This window comes from Mustela nivalis (genome assembly GCF_964662115.1).
Source record: "Mustela nivalis genome assembly, chromosome: 1".
In the NCBI taxonomy this organism is placed as follows: Eukaryota; Metazoa; Chordata; class Mammalia; order Carnivora; family Mustelidae; genus Mustela; species Mustela nivalis.
This window is the reverse complement of record NC_139020.1, coordinates 171,275,101-171,300,613: the sequence shown is the minus strand read 5'-3', so window position 1 is coordinate 171,300,613 and position 25,513 is coordinate 171,275,101. Positions and strand designations below refer to the sequence as shown.

Below are 25,513 nucleotides of genomic sequence, written 5' to 3'. Positions count from 1 at the left end.
TTTCTCCTGAAACTGTTCCAAAAAATAGAAATGGAAGGAAATCTTCCAAATTCATTTTATGAGGCCAGCATCACCTTGATCCCAGAACCAGACAAGGATCCCATCAAAAAAGAGAATTACAGACCAATATCCCTGATGAACACAGATGCGAAAATTCTCACCAAAATACTAGCCAATAGGATCTAACAGTACATTAAAAGGATTATTTACCACGATGAAATGGGATTTATTCCAGGGCTGCAAGGTTGATTCAACATCTGCAAATCAATCAATGTGATACAATACATTAATAAAAGAAAGGACAAGAACCATATGGTTCTATCAATAGATGATGAAAAAGCATTTGACAAGGTACAGCATTCTTTCCTGATCAAAACTCTTCAAAGTATAGGGAAAGAGGGCACATACCTCAATTATCAAAGCCATCTATGAAAAACCCACCTCAAATATCATTCTCAATGGAGAAAAACTGAGAGCTTTTCTGCTAAGGTCAGGAACATGGCAGGGATGTCCATTTTCACCAGTGCTATTCAACATAGTACTAGAACTCCTAGCCTCAGCAATCAGACAACAAAAAGAAATTAAAGGCATCCAAATCGGCAAAGAAGTCAAACTGTCACTCTTTGCAGATGATATGATACTGTATGTGGAAAACCCAAAAGACTCCACTCCAAATCTGCTAGAACTTGTACAGGAATTCAGTAAAGTGTCAGGATATAAAATCAATGCATAGGAATTAGTTGCATTTCTATACACCAACAACAAGAGAGAAGAAAGAAAAATTAAGGAGTCAATCCCATTTACAATTGCACCCAAAACCATAAGATACCTAGGGATAAACCTAACCAAAGAGGCAAAGAATCTATACTCAGAAAACTATAAAATACTCATGAAAGAAATTGAGAAAGACACAAAGAAATGGAACAATGTTCCATGCTCCTGGATTGGAAGAATAAATATTGTGAAAATGTCTATGCTGCCTAAAGCAATCTACACATTTAATGCAATCCCTATCAAAATCTCATCAATTTTTTTCAAAGAAATGGAACAAGTAATCCTAAAATTTATATGGAACCAGAAAAGACCTTGAATAGCCAGAGGAATATTGAAAAAGAAAGCCAAAGTTGGTGGCATCACAATTCCGGACTTCAAGCTCTATTACAAAGCTGTCATCATCAAGGCAGTATGGTACTAGCACAAAAACACACATAGATCAATGGAACCGAATAGAGAGCCCAGAAATACACCTTCATTTCTATGGTCAACTAATCTTTGACAAAGCAGGAAAGAATGTCCAATAGAATAAAGACAGTCTCTTCAACAAATGGTGTTGGGAAAATTGGACAGCCACATGCAGAAAAATGAAATTGGACCATTTCCTAACACCACACGAAAATAGGCTTAAAATGGATGAAGGACCTCAGTGTGAGAAAGGAATCCATCAAAATCCTTGAGGAGAACACAGGCTGCAACCTCTTTGACCTCAACCACAGCAACTTCTTCCTAGAAACATCGTCAAAGGCAAGGGAAGCAAGGGCAAAAATGAACTATTGGGACTTCATCATGATCAAAATCTTTTGCACAGCAAAAGAAACAGTTAACAAAACCAAAAGACAACTGACAGAATGGAAGAAAATATTTGCAAATGACATATCAGATAAAGGGCTAGTATCCAAAAATCTATAAAAACTAAACAAACTCAACACCCAAAGAATAAATAATCCAATCAAGAAATGGGCAGAGGACATGAACAGACATTTCTGCAAAGAAGACATCCAGATGGCCAAGAGACACATGAAAAAGTGTTCCACATCACTTGGCATCAGGGAAATACAAATCAAAACCACAATGAGATACCACCTCACACCAGTCAGAATGGCTAAAATTAACAAGTCAGGAAATGAAAGATGCTGGTGAGGATCCAGAGAAAGGGGAACCCTCCTACACTTGGTGTAGGTGTTGGTGGGAATGCAGGCTGGTGCAACCACTCTGGAAAACAGCATGGAGTTTCCTCAAAAAGTTGAAAATAGAGCTACCTATGACCCAGCAATAGCACTACTGGGTATTTACTCTAAAGATACAAATGTATTGATCCAAAGGGGCACGTGCACCCAAATGTTTATAGTAGAAATGTCCACAATAGCCAAACTATGGAAAGAACTTAGATGTCCATCAACAGATGAATGGATAAAGAAGATGTGGTGTATATATATATACAATGGAATACTATGCAGCCATCAAAAGAAAAGTAATCTTGCCATTTTCACAGACATGGATGGAACTAGAGGGTATTATGCTTAGCGAAATAAGTCAAGCAGAGAAAGACAACTATCATATGATCTCCCTGATAAGAGGAAATGGAGATGCAATGTGAGGGGTTTGGGTATTCATCAATGTGAGTGTTCATCAGTGGATGAATGGATAAAGATATATATTTATACACAAACACACACATTTATGTATACATAAGGTTATATACACACACAGACACACATACAAAGTGAAATATTATTCAGCCATAAAAAAGAATAAAATCTTGCCATCTGTGACAGCATGGATGGACCTTGAAGGCATTATGCTAAGTGAAATAAAAGGCAAAACAAACAAACAAACAAAACCTAAATATTGTGTTATCTCATGTTAATGTGGAATCTAAGAAAATTTTTTAAAAGCTTCATAGATTAAGAGAAGAGATTGGTGGTTGCCAGAGGAGGAGGTGAGAGAAATGGTTGAACTGGGTTAGCAGTTTTTTGGTTTAGTTTAAATAAACTGAATAAAATTTTAAATATTTATTTTAGAGAAAGAGAGCATGAGCAAGTGGTGAGGGTGGGGAACAGGCGGGCAGAAAGGGCTCTCCACCAGACGCTGAACTGAGCATGGATCCACATGAAGGGGGGCTTGATTCCTACCACCCCAAGATCATTACCTGAGCTTAAATCATGAGTTGGATACTTAACCAACTGAGCCATCCAGTCGTCCCTAAATTGAACAAAGTTTTTAAAGATGTTGCTAGGACAAATGATTAGCTATGTGGAAAAACAAAAACAAAAAGTGAAGCCTTACCTAACTACCACATGTAATATTAAATCTGTGATATTTTTAAAAAAGCAAAACTATAATATTTTATAAACATATCTTTATGACCTTCAGAAGCATAGGAATTTGTTAAACAAAACACAGAAGTGAAAACTGCAAAGGAAAAGATTAACAAAATTCATATCTAACGAGTTTGGGGTTCTGACCATCAAAGTCAATACAAAGAAAGTGAAATGAGAATTAGATACGGAAAGACGTTAGTTTTCAATACTTATAAGAGGCAAAGGATTAATCAATACAAAAATAAAATAGAGAGAATTCCTGCAATCTACAAACAAAGGAAAAATAACCAAGAAAAAAATGAGGAAAAACCTTAATAATTTTATAGAAAGGAAATTTAAACAACCAATAAAAGATTCCCAACCTGATCAGTAATCTCAGAAATTAACATTAAAACCACAAGAATAGATCATGTGTTGATGTGGATGAGCGTTAACAAGAGCACTTCTGGTGCATACAAATTGATGTAACCACTTTGAAAAACAATTGGTCATTATCTGGTAAACAACAACAAAATAACAATAACAAAAATAACAAATTTAAAAATCCATTTGTTTTAAAAGTCATCTTAAATACTGCATACTGAATTTGCATATTTATATGGGTTTCTCTTCAGTTTCTATTTCTTTAACATATTGCTTTGATCATTCTACAGTGAAATATGTTTTTAAAAATTTTTTTTGTCATAGAGTGAAATAGGTTTTCACAACTTAGAAGGCATGCCTTCCCTTTAGTATTCTTATCTTCCAAAACTTTCTCAAGTAAAATTTGAAATTTGCTTTTTCCAGATGAAGTTTAAAATCAATTCCTCAAACTTAGCAACAGCACTAGAAAAAAAGAGAGGTTTGATTATGATTGCTTTGAATTTCTATATTAAAGCAGAGAATAGATTTCAAAAATATTGAGTCATCGGGACGCCTGGGTGGCTCAGTTGGCTGGGCAGCTGCCTTTGGCTCAGGTCATGATCCCAGCATCCTGGGATCGAGTCCCACATCTGGCTTCTTGCTCGGCGGGGAGTCTGCTTCTCCCTCTGCCTCTGCTGCCACTCTGCCTGCCTGTGCTTTCTCTCTCTCTCTGGCAAATAAATAAATAAAATCTTAAAAAAAAAAAAAAGGAAAAAAAATACTGAGTCATCATATGAAGAAGCATGGCATATTTTTCAATTAATTTAAATCTTCCTATGTCTTTTAAGAAAAATTTATAATTCTTACACTGTACATTAATTCCTACATTTGCTTTAGATATTTAATAACTTGTATTGCTATTGTGAAAGCAACTATTTTATCCACTGCATTTTTAACTTTATTGATATGTAATTGAAAATAAATTTCACATGTTTAAAATGTGCAATTTGATTTTGACATGTATTTACACCTGTCAAAACATTACCCCAATTGAAATAGTGAAGATAGCAAGGACACCCCCAAACTTTTGTTCCTCTTTATAATCTGTACCTCTTTTTTATATCCTCCAATATGCTTTTGTTCACTCCACATCAGTTTAGATTTTCTAGAAATTTATATAAATGAAATTGTACTATTTTAAAAAATTTATTTTACTCAGCACAGTTATTTTGAAATTAATTCACATTGTTTAGAAGTTTCTTAAAAAGCTAAACATACACCTACAAGACAACTCAGGAAATACATGTAGGAACTTAACCAAGAGAAACAAAATCAAGTGCCCCAAAACTTGTTGGATTTGCTTTGGAATTGTTTTGTGTAGAGTTTTTGCAGGGATGGAGGCACATGCGTGACTCAGTCGGGTTAAGCACCTGACTCTTGATTTTGGCTCAGGTCATGATCGCTGAGTTGTCAGATAGAGCCCAAGTCAGACTCTACGATTGGCATGGAGCCTGTATTCTCTCACTGCCTCTTCCCCTCTCCCTCTAAAAAAAAATTTTGCAATTATAGTCATAAGGTAAGTGGTTATTCAGTTTTCTTGTAATGTTTTTGTTTGGTTGGGGTATTAGAATAATGTTAAGCAAATAAAATGAGCCACAAAGTATTTCTTCCTATTCATTATTATTAAAAAGTTTGTGCTTGATTAACTGTATTTCTTTTTGTTTTTGTTTTTTGTTTTCTTTTTTTTTTAATGGGTGAAGGGGAACGTGAGATACAGGCTTCCAGTTATGGAATGAGTAAATCATGGGAATTAAAGGTACAACAGAAAGAACAGAGTCACTGATATAATAATAGTGATTTACGGGGACTTGTGGCAAACACAGTATGATGTATAAACTTGTGAAATCATTGTGTTCTACATGTGAAATTAAAGTAACATTGTGTGTCAACTATACTAAAAATTTTTTCTTTTAAATACGATTGACTATATTTCTTCTGTTTTTGGTAGAATTTACCAGATAAGACAACCAGGCCAGAAACTTTATGGGCAGATTTTTAAGTATAAAGTATAATTATTTAATGGAATAGGAGTATCTAGGTAATTTATTTCTGTTCATGTGAGCTCTTACTCATAGAATATGTTGCTATAAAGTTATTAATAATATTTCCCTATTATCTTTTTTAATATCTGCAAGAATCTTTAACACCACCACCTCTCTCATTTCTAATAATGGTAATTGTTGTCCTTTTACTGTACATCAATCTAAGTTTATCAATTTCATTGATCTCAAAGAACCAGTTTTTGTGAAGTTTTTTTTTTTTTAATTATTTCTGCTCTGATCTTTATTATTCTCATCTCCTTATCCTGGGTTTGACTTACCTTTCTCTAAAGTCTTTCTAGTAGAAGTGTAAAACACTAATTTAGGGCCATTTTTCTTATCTAATATAGACTAGTGTTATAGATTTTCCTATAGGTACTCCTTTAGCCACATCCAAACATTATAATATATTGGGACTTTTTCCTTTTAATTAAAAATAACTTATAATTTTCCATTTGGTTTTTTCTTTGACCAATATGGCATTGAGAAATGTTAATAAATTGGGGTGCCTGGGTGGCTCAGGTGCTTAAGGGTCTCACTCTTGATCTCAGCTCAGGTCTCAATCAGAGTCATGAGATCTCAGAGTCATGATCTCAGGCTCCATGAGAAAATAAGTAAATAAAAATGTTATTAAATTTTTAAATATGCGGGGATTTTTCAAGGTATTCCTCTTATTTATGTCTAATGTAATTCCACTGTGTTCATAGAATCCTTTTAAATTAATTCAGATTTGTTCTGTGGCCAAAATTATAAACTCATCTATTTTTCTTGCAGCTATCAAAACTTGATTCAAGTATTCTGAAGCTCTGTTTTTAGATGATTAAATATCTGATATTGTTATGTCTTCATGATGTAACAGTCATCTTTATCATTTTGGTGTGCTCCATTTTATCCCTTGTAACATTCTTTGTTTTTAAATTAACTTTACCTTATATTAACATAACTACTCCAGTTTTCTTTTGCTGAGTGGTGTATCTTTTTTTTTTTTTTAATTTTGAGTTAGCTTTTTTCTATTTCATGTTTTTGTGTTCTAATCTTTAATATTTCTTTTTATGATATTTATTTTATTTTAGGAAGGTCTTTTTTCCATCCTTTTACTTCTTGTATATTTGTATTTTTATACTTAAAGTGTGCTTCTTATAGGTAGAATATAGTTGGGTCATGCTTTTTTATTCAATCTGACAATTTTTGCCTCAGGTTATATAGTCTGATTACCCTTAGTGTGACCTAGTTGAACTTAAATATACCATATTGCTATTTGTTTTCTCCTTACTGCCCTTGTGACATCTTCTACTTTAATACTTTTTATTATTCCTTTAAAAAATTATGGTAAGATGTTAATGTCATATTATCTACCATCTTAAGTATAAAGTGCTATAGTTTTAAGGATAGTCACATTGTCATGCAATTTTATCCAGGACTTTTTCATCTTGTAACTCAACTAAAAAATGGGCAAAACCTTGAATAGATATTTCTCAAAAAAAGATGGACAAATTGCCAAAATGCACACAAAAGAATGGTCAACATCACACTAATGATTAGGGAACTGTAAATCAAAATTATAGTGAAATACCACTTCATTAGAATGACTATAATGAAAAAATGATTAAGTAAATATTAGTAAGGATGTGGAGAATTAGAATTCTTGTGCGGTGCTAGTGCAAATGTAAAATGGTTTAACCAATATGGAAACAGATGGTGGTTCCCCCAAAATTAAAAATGGTATTATCAAATTATCATATAATCTAACAATCCAACTTCTGGGTAATACCTAAAAAAATTGAAATCAGGGTCTCAAACAGATATTTATATACCCACATTCAGAGCAGCATTATTCACGATAGCCAAAAGAGGGAAGCAATCAAGTGTCCACTAACAGATGACAAAAAAAACAAAGGCAGTATATACATACAATGGAATATCAGTTGGCCTTAAAAAGGGAAAATAAAGTTTTGATAAAAGCTACAACAAAAATGAATCTTGGAGATATTACGCTAAAAAAAATAAGCCAGTCACAAAGGGGCAAATACTATATAATTCCACTTATGTAAGGAACCTAGAGTCATCAAATTCATAGACACTGAAGGTAAAAAGGTGGTTGCCAAGGGGCTGGAGTAGAGATTGGGAAGGTATTACTTAATAGATATGGAGTGTTTGTTTAGAAAGTTGAAAAACTTGGGAGATAGTGCTGATTATGACACTACAACATAAATATACTTAAAACCATACACTTAAAAATGATTAAAATGGTAAATTTTATGCTATTAGTATTTTACCAGAATAATAAATAAGATTTAAAATTTCCTAGAAAAGAAATGGGCAATGGATAGGAACAGAAAAATCCCTAAAGAATACTTAATGTCTAATATGCATACAAAATACGCTCAGTTTTACTAATCAAAGATATGCAAATTTTAAAAGCACCTTTGAGATATAACTTATATATTATAAACTGTAATATTTAGTGATTTCAGTGTATTTTATAGGGTATACCACTACCCAACTTTAGAACATTTTTATCATTCCAAAAAGAAAATCTGTACCAATTCAGTCACTCACTGTTCCCCAGTTCCTAACTGCTAAACTACTTCCTGTCTCTGTTGATTTGGTTATTTTATATAAGTGGAAAAACACAATGTGTGGTCTTTTGTATCTGGCTTCTTTCACTCATCATAAAGTTCCTGAAGTTCATCTGTATTATAACATGTATCAGAATGTATTCCTTTTTAAAGCTGAATAATATATATTATACAGATAGACTAGGTTTTATTCATCTATTCATTAGTTGATGGACATTTGGGTTGTCTTTAATTTTTTGCTACCACCAATAATGTTACCATAAGTATTTGTGTAGAAGTTTTTTTGTGGACATCTATTTTCATTTTTCTTAGAAAATATCTAGGAAGGGAATTATTAGATCATAGAATAAATTTTTGTATAAGCATCTGGGAAATGGAAAGACTGCTTTCCAAAGTGGTATTTTAAATTTTACCCATTGGTGTTTTGATTTCTGCACATTCTCATCAACACTTATTATCTGACTTTTTGATTCCAGCTATCTTAGTGGGTCTGAAGTGGTTTTCCGTTGTAGTATTGATTTACATTTCCCTAGTGACTAAAGATATCAAGCATCTTTTCATAAATCACTGCACTTCTACAGTTTGAAAATCACTATATTTACCCGTCATTCCCTACTTTGCTTTTGGAAACATCAACCTGTCCAAAGAGAGGTCTTTGGTCTTTGAAAACTTGACCTCAGAGGCATGAGACTAATTCCCATGTACTAAAATGGTGACGATTTCAGACGCAAGAGCATTATCAAGAGATGGCTGGTTTTCAGAAGCCAAATGAAAACTTCAAGTTAATAAGAACGCATGACAAAGGAAATGCATGGAAGTCTTTAGTCCAACTGCTTTGTTTCACCATTGGGCACTGACTTGCTAAGTTGACTACCTGCTCATTTGTTAGAACTTTGGACTTTTTCTCTTTTGCACCAATACTACGTGTTTCCACTTGGAGCTGCCGTAACACAGGGACATGGGACAGTACGCCTGCAGTGCCTCAAGACATTTAAGCAATGGAGCTCTTCCAAGATGGCAAAGTTACTTGTGGTTACATGATACAAAATTCTTCTAAGAAGAAAAAGCTAGAAAACATGTATCATAGAGCAGAATAACCATCCTAATGAGATCCTCCAGGGTTTTGATATTGCTTATGCATGTGAAAGGATGATGCCACTATTTGAGAAGTTCTCCATTGTACTACATTCAAACCAGTGCACATTATTTAATGGATACTATTTACTTCTTTGCTTAAAGCTGAGCCAAGCAAGATGTTTTTGGATCCCTAGGGCTTTCCAACTAAATGGTAGATTGGCTGTGACTGTTTTTCAAAACAGCAGGTGAAGACCCATTAGAGGGCGATGAAATCAGTTTAGTAGGTCATGACTTATGCATTTTTAAAGAAATAGAATAAAAAAATAGTAGGTTGTAGTGCATATAATAACGACAATAATTGTTTTTTAAAGATATTTCAGCAGTGTGTTTATTTCAGCAGTGCGTATTCATACATCATTATGTATTTCTTATTGTGGATCATAGTTAAGCACTTTTGAAAACTGCTATTCTATCTTTACCATGATCCCATTTTAACACAAAACAGATTGTCCTTACAACAAACTAGATGCCTACACAGTGATTGACAGGGATATGTAGGAAGCCCTAAACAAAAATTTACTCTCCCTGAGTATTATAGTAAATTAAATTCCTAGCCCAACCCAAACCAAAATCTATGGGACAATGAAAACAGTTAACATGTCAGCATGGTAGAACTGTGGGGTGGGTTTCCTTTCTTTACTATCTGATACAAATCAAAATCAAGAGAGAAAACCATGCACTCTATAAAATTACCTGCACTTGGATAAGGGATTTGGGAAAAGCAGTATCATACCCTGCCACTTTAGCAGGTCCCAGAATAGTGGGGGGTTTTTGTTTGTGGATTTTTTTGTTTTTGTTTTTGTTTTGTTTTGTTTTGTTTTTTTAGCTCTGAGGAAATTATCCAGATTATTTAGGTCATCGTGTCTAATGACGTTGAGTGACCCTTTCAAGATGATACAATTCATTGAAAAACAAGAGATAAACGAACACCCGTTTGACTCCAAATCTGATGTTTTTTCTGCTATGCTCTCCTGCCCTAGTTGGCAGCTGTCTGATACAAACAGACTACTGTAGAGTAGTTATCTAGGAAGAAACAGAGAAAGAGTGGAAACATACAAAGCAGGGAAATAAAATTCCACTAAAGAAAACTTAAATAATTTGACAATTTTATTAGGACTCTTAGGTGAAAAATGTGCACTTGAGTTACCATATCCCAGGGAAACTAATCATGAGTATCATACTTGGGATAGGAAAGACCTAACAGAGAATAATACTGCCTGACTCTTCTTAGACCTTAGAAACTGAGGTCTACAGAGAAGAGACTTGGTGAGGGTCACACATTGGCCTGGATGGAGAAGGACTTCAATCCCAGTGGCCTAATCCCCAGTGTATGGATTTTTTCATAGTATCATGCTCTTTCTTCCCCATAAAGACAAATTAAAAAAACAACAACAGCAGACTGCCCCAAACCTAAGAAGGGCCAAAGGAGACCTGCAAGTCGTGATAAGAGTTCCTCTTGAAAAACATCAGCAACTATTAAGGATAACTGACTTTATAAATGCCTACTTCAAAGCAGTGAAAATGTTCTCAGAAGGATAAATCACTTCCCATTTTTTAAACTTAGCTTCTTTAACAACCACTCCTTCCTCCTAATGTGTGCCTGGGCAAAGCAGATGCATGGATTTTAGGTGTAAAAGTAGTTTATGAACTTTAAGTAACTTTCTCCTATAATGACATTTTTAAAAAAATATTTTGTGTATTTATTTAACAGACAGAGATCACAAGTAGCCAGAGCAGCAGGCAGAGAGAGAGGAGGGAAGCAGGCTCCCTGCTGAGCAGAGAGCCCGATGCGGGGCTTGATCCCAGGACCCTGGGATCATGACCTGAGCCGAAGGCAGAGGCTTAATCCACTGATATATATATATATATATATACACACACACACACACACACCCATATATAATCTCCCAAACTTGGCTGGTCTTAAAAGTTCTTCTGGGAAATATTAATCCCAGATGGCAAAAGTAATCGATATTGGTGGGCAATGTTATCACTAGTTGTTTTAATAGGTGAATAGGATAAAAATGCATGAGTCCACAACTAGACTTCTCAGCATCTCTTTTAGTGGATGACTTCATATACTGTGGTAACTTTTATGCCTTGATGACTCCACACTCAGACTGGAGATCACATAATGGGTTTTGTACAGCCTGTCAAACAGAACTTCTGGCAAGCAGAAATATAATGACTACACTAATGGAGACATTATTGATGAAAATGCAGGAATGTCTCCTGAACAGTAAGTAAGTCAAACGTATACAATGATATCCATTTTCAGAAAATTTTGAGAATTAACTTTACAGCAGGATAAAAATTAAGTTTTTAGAGTTACAGAGACTTATATTCAAATCTCAACTCTGCCATCTAGGAATACAGGTTTGAGGCTCTCAGTACATAAGTAACTTAACTAGCTTCCCCAGTTGTAAAGTATGAATATTACTGTGTTCCTCTATTTTATTGAAATATTTTGAAAGGTAACATATGCTCTTAATACAAAATATATGAGGTTAAAAAAAAGAACATTCATGACAAAATTCTACTTCTCTCCACTGTCCCACACCCACTTAATACCTCCTGGCACAACTGTTAATTCATGAGTTCCTTCTTGGATATACTCTATGCATTTACAAACACACACATTTACATAACACATATTTTAAAGTTAAATCAGAATACCTAGCTTCGGTTTTGTCATTAGGCAGAGGGATAAAGTTTGTAAGGCATCTAACTTATGGTTATAGTATTAGAGAATTCTTCAAAGCACTTTCTAAGACCATTTATGAAGTAGAATGTTTGCTGGTTCTCAAATTCAAGGAGCAGTAACTGGGAGGAAGCCATCACCCACTGAGGAGGAAGAACATCTGACATATCACTCAGCTGACACACTCTATGGTACTGATGATGCTAACCATCTGTTCCTTTTCCTTCCACTGCCAGAGTATCATAAATTATCTTATGCAATAATCAAGTTATACCCCTTTTTGTAACAAGCCTTCATGGTAGAAAGAATGCCTTAGACCAAATCAAGTTGGGGCAGAACTGAAATTCTGCTTAAGACTAACTTTAAATGAAGTTTAATAAATCCAACATCTTTGAATTCAACTTAATCAAAAATCTCAAGAGATGCACAGACAAGGACATAGCCTTAAAACCATTGCACACTTGAATTGGAAGTTCTCTCTGCATAGACAGCACCATTGCTCCTAATTCCTACCTTTCCTTATGTTTATGCCCTTAAACATGTGATTTCAAAATTTTTACTGCCAGAGGTAGAATTTATTTTACCACCTCTAAGATTCTGGTTTTAGTTATATGACATGCTTTGGCCAAAAGAATGTCATTGAAAGGGGCAGTGGTACAGATCTGAGCTCAGATCTTAATAGGTATTGAATATTTCTACACATACCTCTGTTGCTTTTTTTCCACCATCATGAAAGGATGATGCTTTGGAAAACTTACTAGTCCAGGAAGGATGAAAGTCACATAGAGCATCAGAAGTGGATCCTAACCAGGACATAAGCCATGGTAAGTTCTGATGAACCCCAGCCAATCTGAAATCCATGAATGAGAATGTATGATGGTGTTTTCAGTGAGTGAAATTTGATGTGGCTTATTACAAAGCATTATCGTGTCTATAGTTGTCATATAAACCCTCACATATCATTACCTTTCAAGGGGAAGGAACTTTTCTGTTTCAGCTTAATACAGTAACAGATACATAATAGGCACTGGTAATTTATCACATTGTATTGATCCTAATCAATATCTTATTTTCAGGTAAGACCACCTCCTCCGGAGTTTAGAGAGGTCAAATTTTTTGCATAGTATACAGCTAAGTGGCAAAAATGTAGAATTAGATTTTCTTCTTTTCCACATTACAGGACAATGACCACAAAGCAGGGTATCTCAATCTTGTCACTACTGGATTTTGGGCCATCTCTAATCTCTCTTACTAGCATCCCCATCCCAGTTGTAAAACCAAAAATGTCTGTAGACATTGCCAAATGATCCATGAGGAGTATAATTCTCCCCCAGTTGAGGAACAATGACCTACCACACAACTTTTGACTATATAATTTTAAACTGTTGAAGCCCTGTGGTTTTTATGGTGAACTACATAATGCTTAAAAGAATGCAAACTATCTAAAACACAAGATGAAATAATACTTAAATTTTATCACAAGTACTCAAGAAACTGGAATTCAAAGTCATTAATCAACTAACATCCAATATGTAACTCAAATGAGGAATCCTCATCAGCCACATACTGCAGCACAATGAAATTCTTTGTAGTTAAAATGCTTTAACAAAGCAAGTATCTAGAAGCTGGTTCTTATGAATCCATTTTGACATCACAATTTTCTGATCTTTTTCCTTATTACAACCCAGAAAGAATCTTCAGGGCCAACAGGGAGTCATATTAGTTTCTTAACCAATCAACTACTGAGATCCTTTTCTAAGAGTGCTCTTCTACTTTAAATACCTATTAGCATCCCTCAGAATGGTTCTCACCCAAATTATTTAAATTTGAGTCTCTGGCAACAAGCACTGGTATTTTTTAAAATATCCGTAAAAAATTCCAGTGTGGGGTGTTATACACAACTAATGAATTGTTGAACACTATATCAAAAACTAATGATGTACTATATGTTGGCTAATTGAACATAAAAAAAAAAAAAAAAAACCGAAAAAACTCATAGTAAAGAAATTCCAGTGTGTCCAGAGAAGTACTGTTTTAAAATGTGTGTTATATCACGTCACATTCATCCTCAGAATCACCCATCATACCAAGACCACACTTAAACCTCTTACCACAGTCCATGAAGGTCCTATGTGACCTAGCCTTTTTGTTTGTCCTAATCTCCAACCATTAGACACACTGGCTTCCTAGCTCCTCCTCACACAACTAACACCCTAGCCTCAGGACCTTTGCCCTTGGTGGTTCTTCCTTTTGGGATATCCTAAAACAGGGTTCATATGGTTCTTAACTTGACTTTTTTCAGGTGCCTCTTCAAGATTCACTTCCCCAGAGATTCCTTCCCTGACCTCCCTGTAGAAAAGAGCACCTAGTTACTTTCTCTGTTTCAAGCTTGCTTTATTTTTTAACACTAATATGATTTAGATGTGCCTGTATATTTGCTCATTCACTCTCTTCACATAAAGGCAGGTACTGGTCATGTTTTGATTCAGTTCAACATGCCCAGCATCTATATCAGTACCCTGAACCCAGAGGGCACTCAAAAAGTATTTGCTGAAAATATTAACAAACAAGAATCACATAATGTATTAATGTTACCTCTATTTTAAGTACTGAAATAGGTACTCCCAGAACACTATGACCTCATATCATCCTCGGGGTAATTCTCATTATCTTTAATTCATAATTAAGAAATTTGAGAATAAGACAGTTCAAGAAAATAACCAAGATTTAACAGATAATAAGTTCCAAGACCATGATTAGTACTCGGGACTTTTTTCACTCTTGAATTCATTTTTTTCTCCCAACACTGAGAATACCCCAGGTTGGGTGATGACACTGTGTGCTGACATAAAAAGTCCCTTCACTGGGGTCCCTTTTCATGGACAGAGTGTAGTTAAAAAAAAAAAAAAAAAAAAAAACTCAGGCAATTGTACAACTTAGGTTGTTGATGGCCACCAGCTAGCTTAAGGACTTTAGGCAAAATTCTGACCTTCTTTGGCTCTAGTTTTCTTACCTGTAAAAGGATAGGTTTAAACAACATGATTTTGAAGAACCCTCTAAGGGCTTGGAATTTCTACTGGATTCAAGACTGTGACTTGTGCAACGTCCATAGACTGAAGAACCATTAGGAGAAAGTTCACAAAGAACCAGATTCAGGTCAACACAAGGACCTGATTTTTAACCAATACCAGCTTTCTGAAATGTGTCAAGTCTCTGTCACTAAAAGGCTCAGTGAATACTCTAAAGAGCTTTCCGCTTTGCACTATGGGTTGAACTTAAAAACTTCTGAGTTCCCTACTGATTCTATGATGCTCTATTTTTAATACAACTCTTTATTTATTAATCACTGCTTTCTGACTTGCTATCCTATCTGAGCACAGAGAAATGGCCTGTCTTTATCTCATCCTGAGACCTGATTACTGTCATCATAGGGAAGCAGTTACCCCGACTCTCCTTTCCTTATCATTCCCCTTGCACATCACCCATGAGAGAAGTGCAGCCAATCAGCATTCAGACTTTTCAAAGAAGAAACTGTTTGGATCCCAGCAGTTGGTTTTATTATGCTCCAGAGAATGTGTGCAGTTGAAGTTCCCCATGGACAGTCAATCAGTGGTGGGAGAAGATTCTAAGTTGTTTATTTTTAAGTGAGAGCTTCATCTTCAAACAGCTTTTAGAGAAAGCTTGTCACTAAGGACTGATTTTTCCATTTCAAGCCTTAATTCTCTGAAGGACTAAACTGTTTCTCCTGCTGCTTCTACTTCCAGAAATAAACAAAAAGCCTACAAAGTAATGTCTATGGTACCACTCATAAGATAGTGGGTTGCATTATAAAACAACAGATGAGATCTTTCTGTTAAGCCCAAAACAAATTGCAGAAACCCTGAAAGCTTTTCTTTTGAATCCACATGATGAAGCAGACCTTTCATTTCTTTATAATTCATACCCTCACTATACTTTTACCTAAAATTGATATTTTGGGGTTAGGGCTAATAACCTCCTCAACTCTACTCAGAAGTGGTGAAACTTAAACATTGATGTCTTCTGTTCTGCAGAAATGCTGTTAGAAACAAACCAAAGCTTCAAAGAACAATTTCCCAATGGCAAAATAGCCGCTGAGACTATTTAAGAAATACTACTTAGATTTGGCTCAGCAGGGTTAAATAGACACAAAAATAAGGAAATGTTTACCCAGCTCAAGAGAGACATAAGGAGAGAGTATGCTTGGTAATGAACCCTCAGTGCATCCTTGCTGATGAGATTCAGAGCAGATGATGGGGCCAGTCATTGAAAACCTTATTCAGGGGTGCCTTGGTGTCTCAGTTAAGTGTCTGACTCCTTATTTTGGATCAGGTCATGATCTTAGGATCACAAAATCGATTCAGAATTCTTAAGGACATATTTTGACTTAATCTTCTCTGAATCTATTAGTTTCCTGTTGTTGCAACAAATTACTACAGATTTAGTTCAAGAACTCAAATTTATAATCATACACTTTATGGGTCAAAAGTTGGTGTGCATCTCACTAGACCAAAACCAAGGTGTCAGGAGAGCTCCTTTCTGGGGCTTCTAGAGGAAAAATTGTTTTCTTGCTCACTCAGATCATTGACACAATTCAGTTCCTTGTGATGTAGGACTGAAGTCCCTATTTCCTTCCTGTCAACTGAAGGCCAACTCAGAGTCACAACTTGTCAACTGAAGATACTTTAGGATGGTTCCTTCTTGTCTTGCCTTGTCTTGACTACTTCTTGTCTATGGTAGTACAGATCTCTTCTCCATTCCTACCCTTTCCCAGTTATTATGTCATCTGCCACAATGACCGGACAACTGTTGCTGACTGATCAAGTTCAATGGCATTCACTAAGATTTATTTTCTAGGTTTAGAACTGTTGCAGAGGGGTGCCTGGGTGGCTCAGTGGGTTAAACCTCTGCCTTCAGGTCATGTCATGATCTCAGGGTCCTGGGATCGAGCCCCGCATTGGGCTCTCTGCTCAGCAGGTAGCCTGCTTCCCCCTCTCTCTGCCTCTCTGCCCATTTGTGATCTCTCTTTTTCTCTCTCTGTCAAATTAAAAAAAAAAAAAAAAAAGAACTGTTGCAGAAATACCTAAATAATCTTATTTGGGGGTAATTCTCTTTAGGCATTTTCTTTCGTTGAGATTGGGGTGACATAACAATCAAGGATGTGCAGCCCTACTATCTTGTTCTCTTGTGGCAAAATTGGAAGGCTGTACTTCTGTCTCAGAGTTGTTCAGACCTGAAAAGACTTAGGGGTGAGAGATTCTGGGCAATGGGACATACTCTACCATGCTCAAACCTCCTTCTCTTGGGCTTGCTTCATCTCAAAAGAAAAAGTGCTTTTCCTAGAAAGGTCTTTCCTTGACACTAGAGTGGTAATATCAGAAGATTGAGCATCAATAGGAACTTGGAAAATGGCTGTCAGCTGGCTCCTTAGATTTGTTTTGCTTTTGGATTCAGCGAACCATTGCAATGGTTGAAGGAGCATCTCTCAGGTCAACAGAACCTCTGACTCCAAGGAGCTACAACTACAGTTCCACACTGGTTTCAGCACCAAGACCATTACTAGTAATGAAAGCATCATCTGCCTGGTGTCATTCTCTTTCTCTAGATCTCAAACAGTGTTAGGCAGTCAAGGTATTATAATAGTCAAGGTTTCCGTATCCCAAACTTAATTATTTCAATTTGTCCCATCCCATCATCCTTCATTTTACAGATGTGGAAAATGATATTCAGAGATGCAAGTCCACTTGGTGATAGTAACGTTGTTTGCTTAGGGCAGAACTGGGTATAGGGCTCAGCAGATATTATACACTGTTTTCTTCATACACTGTTCAATGAATGAGTGAATGAAATAATTGAATACATTTCAACTACTTGACAAGATTGAAAAATCCATAATTCTGGTTAAGCAAAATTTAGACCATTTAGCAAGTGACATGAATTAAAATGCATCTGGAAGTGCCTAACCTTCCACGGTGGGAAAACTTCTGTCCCTGTGCTTTCAAAAACAGAGCACTTTGCCAAACACCACTCTTCAGTCCAGGAAGAAGCTCATCCATCACACTCTTAGCATACTTGAAAGACTTCTCAAAGTTGTAGAGCTAAGATGGCTCCGACAACTTCAGCTAAGCAGAATAAATCCTGGAGAAAAGATTAATTCTGTTCCCCAAACTTCACAAAACAGAAAGGAAAATGTTTCACAATTTCTACCAGCAATAGTTAGTAATAACGAATTATAGTTATTTCTAACATAATGTTTTAATTCAAAATTATAAGCTAGAAAAGAATCTGAAGAATAAAAATCAGCCCATGTTTATGTTTATGAAAGCAATCATTGAGAGAAAATGGGAACTTCTACATACCTCTTGCCTCCTCAACTGTCTACCCAAACTAAGAATAGAATGAGGCTACTGTGGAAGTCTTAACACCTCTGCAAACAGGTAAAAAAATACTTTATCAGCCATAGCTGTCCTTTCATAACATAGGCTTTGTTTTTTATTTGCTAGAGGTTGCACGGGTACTGATTTCCTCTTTAGAGAGCAGCAGGATCACTGAATTTAGGATTCCAATAGACATGGATTTCCCGATTGCTGCCATCCTACCCGCACAGCCCCACTCCCCTTCCTAAAGTTTGCACTGTGAGCTTCTCCTTCTCTTTTGGCTGTCAGCTCACATGTAACTCCAGAGAGCCCAGCCATGACCTAGGAAAGCAGTCTGGCTCCAGGCCCACCTGCATCTCATGACCTATTTTCCCTTTGGCATAACACCACAAAGTTATTCGTGGGTGTTTGGGATAGAATCCATTGCTTCCTATGCGTAAATTACTTAATCTTTGTAGGCCTCCCTTAGTTTCCCCATTTAAAACAGTCTAACATTCCCTATTGCACAGGGTTCCTTTAAAGATTTGATGACAACACATGTTAAACACTTAAACTTGGGACCAGCCAAGACTGGCAATTTAATAAATTTTAGCTGCTCTTATTGCTATAATCTGAAATTCTTTATTTAGTTTACTGTTTGCTTTTTCCCCTGCTCTCCAACCTCCTTGGAAGCTTCCCAAGAGGAGAGAGCTAGTAAGTCTTGTTCACAGACGTACTCATATCTAGAAGAGTGGCCAGCGCATAATGCTCAAAGGATTTGCTGCATGCATCAATCACTAACCTAGGGGAAGTCCCAGATTACGTAAGCCTCACTGTTGTCATCTGTAAAAAGGAGATAATGGCTCTCAACCCATATGGTTTTGAAGCATCAAATGAGAACTGATGTCCCTATTTCTTGAGTCAGAATGCACGCATCCTGGGAAATACTTTGGAATCCTTAGACTATGTAAAGCTGAACAAAACACTTAACATGGCTCCTGAGAGGTTTGATTTTGCAAGAATATTCAGGGGGGAAACCGTTTTGATTTTTATAGCCACAATAAGATAATTTTTCAAGTTTTTAAAAAATGTGTATTTTGCTCTTTCTGCATTTTCCTCTGCCCCATTACAAGAAGGAATCTGGTATTTTTATTTCTTTATCTCAGGAGTATGTGTGTTACTGGATGAAAATAGCAGCTAACTTTTGTTCTCAGAAAATCTGCAAGTTGAGGGTGATTATGTTGAACAGGCTAGAGGGTAAGTAGATGTGAGGAGAGGAAGAACGATTCCTCCATGGAATGGAAGAGATTCTTTTTGGTGGAGTGAAGAAGGTAGAGGAACAGAGGTCCATAAAGAACTGTGAAACAAGGAGGGCTCTCCAAGGTGGAAAATATTAGCTTCTGGGAACTATAGCTAGCTCTAAAGGACAAGGAACCCCAGTAAAGATTGAGACTAAATTTCCCACCAGCCAAGCAAGCTAAGGCCTCAGAGGATTTAAATACTGGTTTAGAGAAATAAATTTATCATTTTTTTACAAAGTTGTAGAATAAAAAATCACTTCAACAAGCACTTCACAAAGCCTCATAATCTTTACTGAAATCCTACACAATCATCAAAAACTGCTTTCCAATGCCAGCCTATTTTTGGTTTTTGAGTATGTGTATGTATAAGGAAGAACATTAGCAGCCCAAGACTCCAAAAATTAATTTGCAGCAACTGACTGGAAACTATGCCTTGGAGTTCTGGGAGCCAAATATCTTAACACGAAGAATGTAACAGACAAGCCACTTTCAAGAAAATGACAAACCTCCTATGACTGGCACTGACAGAACCACAAGTATCAGAATAGCTATTTGGGAATTTCTTGATGTTCACAAACTAATTTGACATGTGTTCTCATCACATAAACCAGATTCCTTATGTAAATCTACTAAGAAAAATTACAGTATCCATGGCAAAATAAGTATTACAGCATTTGCCATCTTTCTTCCCTCAAAAACTTCCTATGATTAGTATTTTCCAGAGGTGATAAAAGAGGTCAGCCACAATAAAGATCTTTTCAATCTACTAGTAACAGAAGTACCCCTTGCAAATGAGTTTAGAATGGCCACTACAGCCTGAAAACATTCTGCTTGATTATCTATGAGTAACATTAGGGGGGCATCTCTCCTCAGTGATGAGACTGTGATACTCAAAACTGACTCAGGAAGTTTAAAATAAGAAATAGTACCATTTTCTGTATCTGTATAATTATATGATTCTGGGCTCTTGAGAGATCTGACACCAAGATACCAAAGAGAAATTGCCTGAAGGTTCAACCTGTTATGTTGGGTGATGTTTAATTTGCCCTAATTTTCTTCACTTGTTCCAAATGGGTAACTTCAATATAACAACATCTTACCATTAACCTAGAAGTATAAAACTACATCCCTCCTAGTGGGACTCTTAAAGTAGTATTTCAATATACGAAGTAAATACACATTAGGGACTAGAATACAAAATATATATCAACCTAAAACTTTAAAGAAATTTCTTGCCACACATTCAGGAGTCCACTACTGACTACTTCCACTGAAGTGGTATTTGTTCACCCACTCACTTTTGTGAGTACATTAAAAAAACACTTAATATGTAAATTAACTTCAAAAGCAAAAAATAAATGTTCTGCAAGTTCAAGGTATATTTCATTACACAGCACAACACAAAGATTTTTGAGGGAGTCCTTGAGTTTCTAGGTTCTTTCTGTCCTATAGAATGGATCCTTGTTTTGACAGTGTACCAAAGCTGATATTTGGTGTTATACACAATAAAAGCAATGCTGGTTGGTATAATATTGAAATACTCACATAGTGGCTGGTGAATGACTGTCAGCCCATGTTCCTCTCACCACCTGCCACCAAGAGCCCCAGAATGTCCCCTGATCCAGCAAGTCCTTCCATCCGGGTCCTTGAGAACCCTGAAAACCTTTGCTCTTACTGGATAGTACCCATGCCCTAGAGGTTAAGTACTGTATTTTCGACAATTTAAAATAGTATATAAATAGTATATTTATATTAAGTTACTTATAATTATAAAAAATTAAATTACTTATAATTATTAAAAATTATATAAATTAGACTATATTAAAATAGTATATTTCGACTAAAATAGTATATATTTCGACTATTTAAAATAGTATAAACTATTTTCTTCCTGTGTTGGCCTTGAATGTCTTCTGCTCTTCCTTCATCTTCCCTTTAAGGTGAACTCCAGTCCTCGTCTCAGTCAAAACGTCCTCCATGTCGACAGGATACAGTGATCAGTTAAGGCAAAGATATATGCCATCTGCCTCAGCCTTGAGAATTTGGCTAGAGTCACTGAAAGAGAGGCATCTACTTTCCACTGGGATATAACTGTGGTTAAATGTAGACAGTGGCTGGTGGGTACCATCTTTGCCACCCCAGGGAAGAAGTTTAATGAGAGATTAATGCCAACACGAAGAACGCCAAGTGCAGGGATGGCACCCTGGACCCAGGTACTTGATGCTGGCTAGATCAAGCCCTGGACTCTTTAGGGAAGGAGATCTGAAACCGATCATTTTTTTGAATTGGGATGTCACTTGGAACAGAGTTAAAATCATTTTCCCATCTCCAAAAGGTGAAGAAAGCCTAATTTTTCTCCACAGGCTCTTGAGCCCTCATACCTGGTATCTTACTCCTCACTCAAGTCTCTACCATTCATTATTGTTAAAGTCAAAGGTTAAGTTATAACCAGAAAACATCACTTAAGGCGATTACCTCCCTTGTATTTGCGAGGGAAGCATGAAGCCTAGTTATTTTTAATAGCACCTAAGATAGAGAAACTGCAAAGGGAAGGACAAGGGAATGTCAGGAGAGAATTTAAACTCTGCTACAGAATTACCTAATATCAACCTGGGCAATTACATTCTGACTAAATGAACTGCTGGGTACTAAGACACAAAAAGCAAAATGGCCTCCTGCTAAGAGAACAGCCTCTGTTCTCCACTTTCTTATAACACAAATATAATGGTGAAAGAACAGGAAGTAAAATTAATATTTAGAAAACAGAAGTTGAGGTTTCTTTTTTATTTTATTAATTTTTAAATTTTTTTATAAACATAATGTATTTTTTATCCCCGGGGCTACAGGTCTGTGAATCAATGGGTTTACACATTTCACAGCACTCACCATAGCGCACTACTCTTTCTGTCTGAGGAGAGAGAGATGAGGAAGGAACAGACTGTATTGAGTGTCATGTTTTGAATTTTACTCTGCTATATGCCACTTTCCCGTTGATTAACAGGAAGAAACAAATTACAGGAATAGCTCTCAAAATGCGGTTCCTGAGTCAGCAGCAGCATGACCTGGGAGTTTATTAAAAAAGGTAAATTCCTAGGCCATCCCCTAGACAAACGGGACCAGAGACTCTGGGAGGAGGAGAGAGAGACTGCCAGAAACCTGTGCTTCGGTGAGCCAACCAGGTGATTTAGATGCATGTGAACATATAAACTGCTTTAGCGTTTCAACCCCAGAAAACATGAGCATCATCTGGGGAGCTTTTTCAACCCTCTAGGGAGCACGCCGTACCAATTTTATCAGAATCCCTTAGGAGAGGGAGTCAGGTAATAGTTATTTTTTAAACTCCATAGGCAGTTTCCAAGTTCAACCAAGTCAGAGCCATGCTTGAGAGTGTCACTGGCTCAGTATGGCTGTCACCTTGGGGGAGTCCCAAACCAATTCCGCTTGTTCTTTCTGGCCATGTAAGTAGCTGCCCATGTGGAGAGGTGGCAGCGAGGCTGGTGCCCGATCCCAGAGAACTAGAGCCCCGCAGCGCATTACTGTCTCAGTGTGCTCCCTGCTTTTAGCAAGAAAAGCTTCTCCCTCCATTATTCCCTTTCGCGCTCTTCTCTTTCCATCATGGCATTTATCCCTGTCAATATTCACCTTCCCAAGTAAAACTACAAGCAGAGGGGGCCAGACGTTACCTTTTTGGCTCCCCATTGGTTCAGTAGTCAGTAGTTTAGTGCCTGGGATGCAGTTAAGCATGCGAATATTGGTCGGTTGACTGAATATATTTTGACGTAACCATTATCAGGAAAGGACAATTGAGATTCTTCCTCAGCCACTGTGTTTCAATGACTGGGCTGCCCCAAATTCCGCAAGCATCCAAGGCAATGAGCTCTGGATATAGAAACAGAATGATCAAATCTACCTTTTAAAACAGTAACATCAGAAATGGAGTCAAAATTCCTAATCTTTAATTTATTTGAATAAGCAAGTAGGTTAATCTCCTGAACCTTTCTTGTAGTCGAACCCTTTTATATTAATAAAACTTTCCTTTTTAATATAGCCAAGTCCTTCCCTCTTTTAAAATCTCACTTTAGGTAGGGTAATCTTTGTGAGGAAATTCAGGTGACCTTGGCCTATTTTCTCTGATTGTCATTCACAAAGTTCGGTTTAAGGTTCTTTCTGGCGTGGCTAAAGTGATCCATCTTTTGCTTAACTGAAGAGAATTACCATGGGGGGGTCATATATCAGAAGCAGGTGGGAAGTATCTCGTATTTATTACCTGCCATCTTTTTCCTTAAAAATTCATTTTTCATTAAATCACTTAAACCCACAGAAGTTAATAAATTCACTCATGCATTGCATCCCTGAAGATTAGATCATAAAGTTCAGTCAGTAACTATATGATTCGGTCTTAAAACCAGTAACAAAAACATCGACAGCTATGAATATATGAAAATGTTAATACATACCTTGCTTAGTTGTGCTTTTATTACCAATTTGCCTTACTTTATAGGAACGTGAAAATAGCTTACATAAAGCACTTCCTACAATAAGAGTTCAATACATTTTACACCCACCAAAGAAAACCAGAATAAAACCCCCAAAATGCTTAATTCCTCACAGGCAATATTATAAGCAAAAACACTAGCCAGGAAGTATCCCCAGAAACAAATTCAACATTCCCAGTACCTTTGCATTATATTCTTTTCATTCTGCTATAATTTATGTTTCAAGTTATAAAAGCCCCGATCCATGTCCCTAAATAGCTTCCAGGTATTGGCCCTGACCACTCAGACCAGGGGCCAGACAACAAACACAGAGAGAAGTCAACAGGCTTCCTCACGAAGTTAACTTTCTGAGGCTGTAATGAGCACAACCTGTGCTTATTTGAACAAGAAAAAAAACAGGATGAAATATTCAATACCTTGGGTTCTAGGACCCCATGGACAGCAGGCAGGCCTGCATATTTAACATCAGACAAGAATGCAAAGTATCATATACATGTACTACATGTCAACACCATTAGAGTTTAATAAAACACCAAGAGAACAAGACGAGATCACAAATCTGAAAGTAGCTTTAAAAAGGAAATGACTGGGAAGGCTAAGAAAAAAGCGTTAGTCATACCGAGCCAAGACCATACTCAATTTTTTTAGATACTATAGTCCCAAAATGTCCTACCTGCCTCAGTTCTGATGTCCACCTCAACTCTGGAATATGGAGAAAGCAAATTGGCTTTAATTTTTCACAGGACCTGCTTCCTGAGGCGTTCTGACCAGCAGCCGGCAGCGCGAACTTTCTGAGAACAGAGGCTTCGAGCAAACACTGAAGCATCTGGTGCCCGCAGGTGTTGACAATATACAGACACACACACCTGTGTCTAACTAGGCCTGTTCCCACTATAGGAAACAGGCCCTATGATAGAGGGGGAGGCCCTCCCTGCGCAGCTGAGTCAACTTGCTCATTACATCCTGCTCCTGACTCAGCAAGCCTGATTCCTTTCCATTCCCTTTCTTGTTCATGTTACCATCCAGCATTATGGGAGACAATGACACTTTTACTCAAATTGTGGTCCACAGACCAGCAGCACATACATCACCAGGGAACTTATTGGAAATGCAGAGTCCCAGGCCCCACCCCATCTGCCAAGTCAGAACCTGCTTTGTACCTAGGTCTCTGGGTCCTCTTTTCCCTTTTTTTTTCATTTATTTATTGTGATAAAATACATATAATGTAAAATTTACCATTTTAACCATTTTTAACTGTAACACCTCAGTGGTATTAAATATTTTCATAATATTGTGCAACCATCATTACCATCCATCTCCATCATCTTGCAAAGCAGGAACTCTATACCCATTAAGAAAGAACTTCTTATTCCTCCTTCCTCCAGC

General features: G+C 36.6%; 1 long non-coding RNA gene across 2 annotated transcripts in view; it reads right to left on the bottom strand.

The window, feature by feature from the left end:
* The window catches only part of LOC309853449, a 391,799-nt gene extending 366,912 nt beyond the window's left edge, over positions 1-24,887 (bottom strand). For both annotated transcript variants that reach the window (XR_014305692.1, XR_014305693.1), the window contains exon 1: positions 24,801-24,887. This is a non-coding gene — a long non-coding RNA (uncharacterized lncRNA). The remainder of the gene's footprint in view (positions 1-24,800) is intronic.
* Positions 24,888-25,513: the final 626 nt, after the last annotated feature.